Here is a 6,153-nt window from a genome sequence, read left to right on the forward strand (position 1 = left end):
GGCCACTTTATGCAGACACCATTCTTACAATGCCAACAGAACACACAAGAGGAGAGGGAGGAGGAGGATTCTGGCAGTTTTGGAGGCATTGAAGCAAAGGAAGACATACATCAAGCCTTAAGAGATGGTTTTTCAGTCCCCAGAAACCTTGGAAGTAGTACATGGCTGAGAGGAGGCAGTTCCAGATAGTGTAATCCTCAGTGAGCCAGAGGACTCTGCTTCTCATGCCTCCACAAATTTGTGGTTCATGGGCTCCTTTATTCTTCAAAGCCTGCAAATGGACCAGAGAATTTGTTGCATCAAGGAAAATGATCATTATTGGTTGGCAATCCTCCTTGACCACCGTTACAAGGGGAATGTTTTAGAACTCAACTGCCCTTGCAGACGGAGCACAGGATGACATATCTTGAGGACACCTTAAAGAGGTGTTTATGTAACACCTTTTCAAAATCTGGTAGGTTACAGTCTCATAATAAAGGTAGTTTTGAGGCTTTTGTTGGTCAAAGGAGGAGCGGTGCAGTAGGGAGCCCCCTAAGTGATGCATTTAAAACATTTTTTAGTCCTCAGCACCAAGGGCTGTCAGCTTCTACATCCCATCGGCAGCATCTGCATCATATGGGGGAAGATTATCCAGGGATGAAAACAGACACAGAGAGCTTTCCAGTAGATGATCCACTGGGTTACTGGGTTATGATAATAGTCCACTGGCCAGAACTTCCCCAGTATGCAATTAAGCTGCTGGGCTGCCCTGCATCCAGCATGCTTTCCGAATGGGCATTCAGTGCTGCCGGAGCTTTTGTGACAGATAAAAGAGAGTGTCTGTCCACAGACTTTGTTTCCTGGCTGACATTTGTCAAAATGAATCAGTACTGGATTAGCAGCAGCTATCAAGCCCCTGATGCCAATGTCGTTGATTAAATGTTTTTGGGATCTGGAATCTCGTCAAGACTGTCTAGGCAGCCTAGCTTTGTGGGTGTTGATTTTATCTTGAAGTCATTTTTTGGTATAGGTTTCATGGGCACAATTAACACTCAAGGACCAATTTTGCTGCACCTGTTTGACAGGTGCATAAAATTTCAATTTTTTACAGCAAGGCCAATTCTTGTTTTCATCAAGAGTACCTCTATAGGGTTATCGTGTGAAGGCACCACCAAAGCCCAATTTTTCGGCACCTGTTTGACAGGTGCATATACTTTCAATTTTTTTACAGAAAGGCCAATTCTTGCTTTCATCAAGATTACCTCTAGCCCTTCCCTGCTCTCTCCTGTGGTGTGTTCTCAGAGTATTCCGCGGGGAAATTTTTTCTTCCTTTCACTGGTCTGTAGATCAGCGGCAGCTTCAATGGCAGAATGAGTTTGCCTCTAAGCCCAAAACCATTCCTTAATGGCCTTACTGGTAAGCCAGTATTGGTGAAATTGAACTGGGGTATGGAATACAAGGGATCCTGGTCTATGTGGATGGCTACATGAACATGCAGCTCACCAATACAGAAACGTGTATTGATGGGGCATTGTCTGCACATTGTGGAAAAGTTCTAATAAGGTGTAATAATGTTTTTTATATACGAGGAGTAGAGGAGGAGGAACAAGATGGCGAGATGAGAGAATAAAGCAATTTCCAGATTTGGAGGCGAGCATGGGAGGAGGTGACAAGGGAGCTAGAGAGTAGGATGTCTTGGGATGACCAAAGAGAGCGGCTTGGTTGGTATTTTGGGACTAGGTTAGTGATGTAGCTGGGAGCAGAGATATGGATGGCTTTGTAAATTATTGTTAGTACTTTGAATTTTATTTGTTGGGTGAGTGGAAGCCAGTGGAGGGATTGGCAGAGAGGGGTGGAGGACACTGAACAGTTGGTAAGGTGGATGAGTCTTGCAGTGGCATTCATTGTGAACTGAAGGGGGGATAAACTATGTAAAGGTAATCCAATGAGGAGGGAGTTGCAGTAATTGAGGCAAGAGATGACCAGGGAGTGAATTAGAAGCTTGGTGGTGTCATTAGGTAGCCTCCCTGGCGGTTTTCCCGAGTGTGGCTCGGGGTTAAAATTCAGTACCATTAGCGGTAACCCCGAGCCACACTCGGGATCGCATTGCAGGATCCTGGGGCGGCCTTACTTACCTTGTCCCCGGGATCCTGCGATGTCCCCAGCTGTGTCTGGGGGCTCCGTCCTCCTCCGAAGCCTCTCCGTGCCAGGCTCCGTTCCCTGCGAGCGGCGCGACGCACAGGGGCGGAGCCTGGCGGCAAATTAAAAAAAAAGTAAAACTCATAACACATACAGTACTGTAATCTTACAGATTACAGTACTGTATGAAATGATTTCACATCCCTTTTGTCCCCAGTGCTTTGGCCCATGCCCTGCATGCAGTTTTATATGATATATACTGTTCTTTCTGCCTGGAAACTGGAGATTGCAACCAAAAAGTGTCCCTTTACGTCAAAAGTGGCTTTAGACCAGCTAGAAAACAGTGATAGTAAATTAGAACACTTGCAGAATTGAGCGATAGTGAATTGTGGGGAAATTTATTTTATTACTATTTTTTTTTTTTTTTAATTATTTATTTTTATTTATTATATTATGATTTATGTTTTTGTGTTTCAAACTTTATCATACCCGGGATATCTACTAGACTCTGGTTTGGACAGATTTAAGTGTGTTATTGTTAAGATTTACAGACCTACAATATAAAACGCCAAATTTCCATGCAAAATAATGGTACCGCTTTCAGCACCTAAAATCCGAAATAATCATACCGCCAGGGAGGTTAAAAAGGGGTGTATTCTGGAAATGTTGTGGAGGCTAAGGCGGCATGATTTGGACAGGGATTATATGTGGGCCTGAAAGGACAGTTCAGAGTCTAAGGTTACCCCTAGCACCCTGGCATGTGGGGACGGACTGATAGATGTGCCATTGATCTTGACAGAGAAGTCAGGGGAGGGGGGCATTTACATAGGGAATGTCAAGGCTATTCACTATTTTTAATTCCCTCAGTATACATATTTAATGCTTTGTGCTTGTTAGCTGACATTTTTTACCATTTGGCTTTGCTTATGTCAGCCAAAGCAGAATAATAGGACAGTGCTGCAATGTCCTGAGCTCCACACTGGCTGTTGATATCTTCAGCCCGGTGTCTTCCAGGCCATTTCCATTGGCAGGGCCAAGATTGACATCACTCCTGCTCAGTCATTTTGGCATTGTCAAAATTCTTACACTGAGCTGTGTATGCACAGCTCAATGTATATTGCAGACAGGCAGATAAGTAAATCTAAAGCAGAAGAGACGTAGGGGTTATTTACTAAAGTCAAATCCACTTGCCACTGAAAGTGCACTTGGAAGTGCAGTTGCTGTAGATCTGAGGGGGACATGCAAGGAAAATAAAAAACAGCATTTTAGCTTACACATGATTGGATGATAAAATCAGCAGAGCTTCCCCTCATTTCAGATCTTCCCCTGAGATCTACAGTGACTGCACTTCCAAGTGCACTTTCAGCGCACTTTCAAGTGCACTTGCAGTGCAGAGTGGATTTGCCTTTAGTAAATCAACCCCATAGTCTCTTCTGCAATGAAAATCCTGCATATTTTCATTTTTTTAGGTGACTTAAAGAGGAACAGCTCTTTAGGCACTTTTTATAGAATAGATTAGATTAAATGGCAGTGGCATATTCAATATTTTACTCTTGGGTGAATAAATTTGTCCTAGATATGAAGCTTACTAAATAAAAGAAAGACAACATTATATATATATATATATATATATATATATATATATATATATATATATATACACAAATATATGTCTGGAAAGCATTCGTTTTTAAGTTTCCAACAGTCAAGATGTAATTTATCTATTGAAATTGTCATTGTAAACTTGCTTGAAATTTTCCATGGGTTCTGTAAAGGACTATACCAATGAAATTGGTATTGCAATCATTTAACTATATATGAATATAATGCATTATAAATCCTGCAGCTTGCCCTATTAGTTAAAAATGAAAGGCAAGGTTAACAAAGGGAAACTTAATGAGCTCTCCACCTACAACTATTAATTTAACACCTTTCCCCCGTCAAAATCTTCCCTGTCTGCTTTTACAATTGTGCTTGTCAATCAGTAAAGACTGCAGATAATTCAGATACAGAAGAAGAAAAAAAATGAAGGTTGCAACTTCACAGCAGTGGATCTTAACAAAGGACTTCTGAAGTAAATATAAATGAGCATGGTAATTGCAATTAGACATTGAAACAATGTTGAGCTGTTCCAAGGCAATCTCCATAATATCTAGCTTACCGTCAAAACAGTCAAATCAGTAACAGATTTGCTGGCCGATTGCTAGTCCTTTACTGGACAGACAGGTAGACTACATGAACACTGAAAGATATCCTCGCTACTTTTTAATGTTTAGGTGTGTTTTTAACAAACAGGAGAGATCTAAATCTTGACCTTGGCAGATGTCTGTAGCTAGACAGCCACCAGTTTGTATATATTAGGGAACTCTTACACATTTTTTATTTTTTTACATTTCTTTTACCCGGCAGCATTTGACAGTGTGTGTTGGAGTATATAGGGTGAGCTGATGGTGTGCAATTAAAAAAAGATAGTTGTGCTATAAAATGCTATGCACATTGTTGTATTGTACTGCATTACTGGTGGGCTGCATATTGTTGTATACTCTCTATATTGAATAGACCATATAATCCTTTCTAGAACTACCTTTTTGTATGTGTTTAGATGTGTTACTGTTTGTTTTGGTTTGCTTTTTTATTAGAAGAACCTAGCTGTCAACATAAAAAAAAAAAAAAACTCCACCTGCCCGCCAATGTCACTCATTCACAGTGCCCTGTGAATGGAAAACTACAAGTCCTGACAGCCGCTGGTGGCTGTTGGTTTGAAGTTCTCAATGACCTACCCTGGAGCTGTGAGTGCTGTGGTAGTTCATTGATTCTTCCTATTAGAGTGTATCGGCATGTTTGTACAAGGAATACAGATACGCTGACAAGAGTCTGCAGGAGTCCTGCATTAAATCCATGATCTGCTGATTGACGGTGCAATGCTTTACATGCTCCTTCAACAAAAAATAATAAATGCACATTTTTACCTGCAAAAAAGTTCATTTATTATTTTTCATCAAAAGGTGAACCTTTAAACCTCATCATAAGTTTCCTATACAGGCACGTGTTTCTAATGCAGCTGTTTGAACAGATGCAGAAACTGTCCCCTAATCACCCCATGCCCAGCATGTCATTGTCAGCCTGTCAAATCCACTAGCTTTACAGTTGCTTCCATTCAAAGCAGTAGTAAACTCTCCATTGTGTCTTTCTTCCATTTAAATCACTCTAAAATAATGTGCATGGTGCTGTTTTAATATTATGCCTAGCCTTTGCCATTCTCCAGATATCAAGCAATGTTCACTCTAATGACATCACCCATGCATGCGCATACTATCAGCTATTCACAACATGATCTGTGCCATCAGTCCTTTCTGGACTTTGCCTCTGATATTGTGCCTGCATCATCCAGTCTCCAGCATTGCAATACCACAAGAGTATATCCCCATTCACAACTTGGATGGAATGTTTGAAAATGAGGCCTGGCTAATATTCAATGCCCATGTGCAAGAGTCCAGCTATTTCTGACAGGAAAGGTGAAAGTTAACTACGCTGTAGATATGCAAGACAGCAGCTAATATAGAGCTTGTTTAAGATAGGAAGCATGAAACAGAAATTATGCTGCTAAAAAGTAAGACAAAACCCGATGAGGATAAATAATGATCCAGAAGGATGTAAAATGCATTTGTATACTAGCTAAGTGGATTTTAAAAAATGTGTGTGGCTGAGTTTAATACCACTTTAAACTGATGGAGTTGGTTTCCTTCAATGAGTTTATGGTCTTTGCTGTACCACACTAGCAGGTGCCAAGCTGTCAGAAGGCCATCCACCAGCATGTGGAAAATAATGTATCCATGCCTCTGGACCATGGAACACATTGTCAGTGGCAGGGTCCAAATAACCACAGAAATGTGCTCCAGCAAGCACGGGAATGTAAGTTACAGTATATCTCCTTCATGGCACACACCTTCATGGCAAGAAAGGGCACAGCACTAGAGGTGGTGGTGCCACTTTACATCTTGTATGTTGGTGTAGGAGACAGTAAAATCTCCTTCA

The sequence above is a fragment of the Aquarana catesbeiana genome, linkage group LG05, assembly GCF_042186555.1.
Source record: "Aquarana catesbeiana isolate 2022-GZ linkage group LG05, ASM4218655v1, whole genome shotgun sequence".
Lineage (NCBI taxonomy): Eukaryota > Metazoa > Chordata > Amphibia > Anura > Ranidae > Aquarana > Aquarana catesbeiana.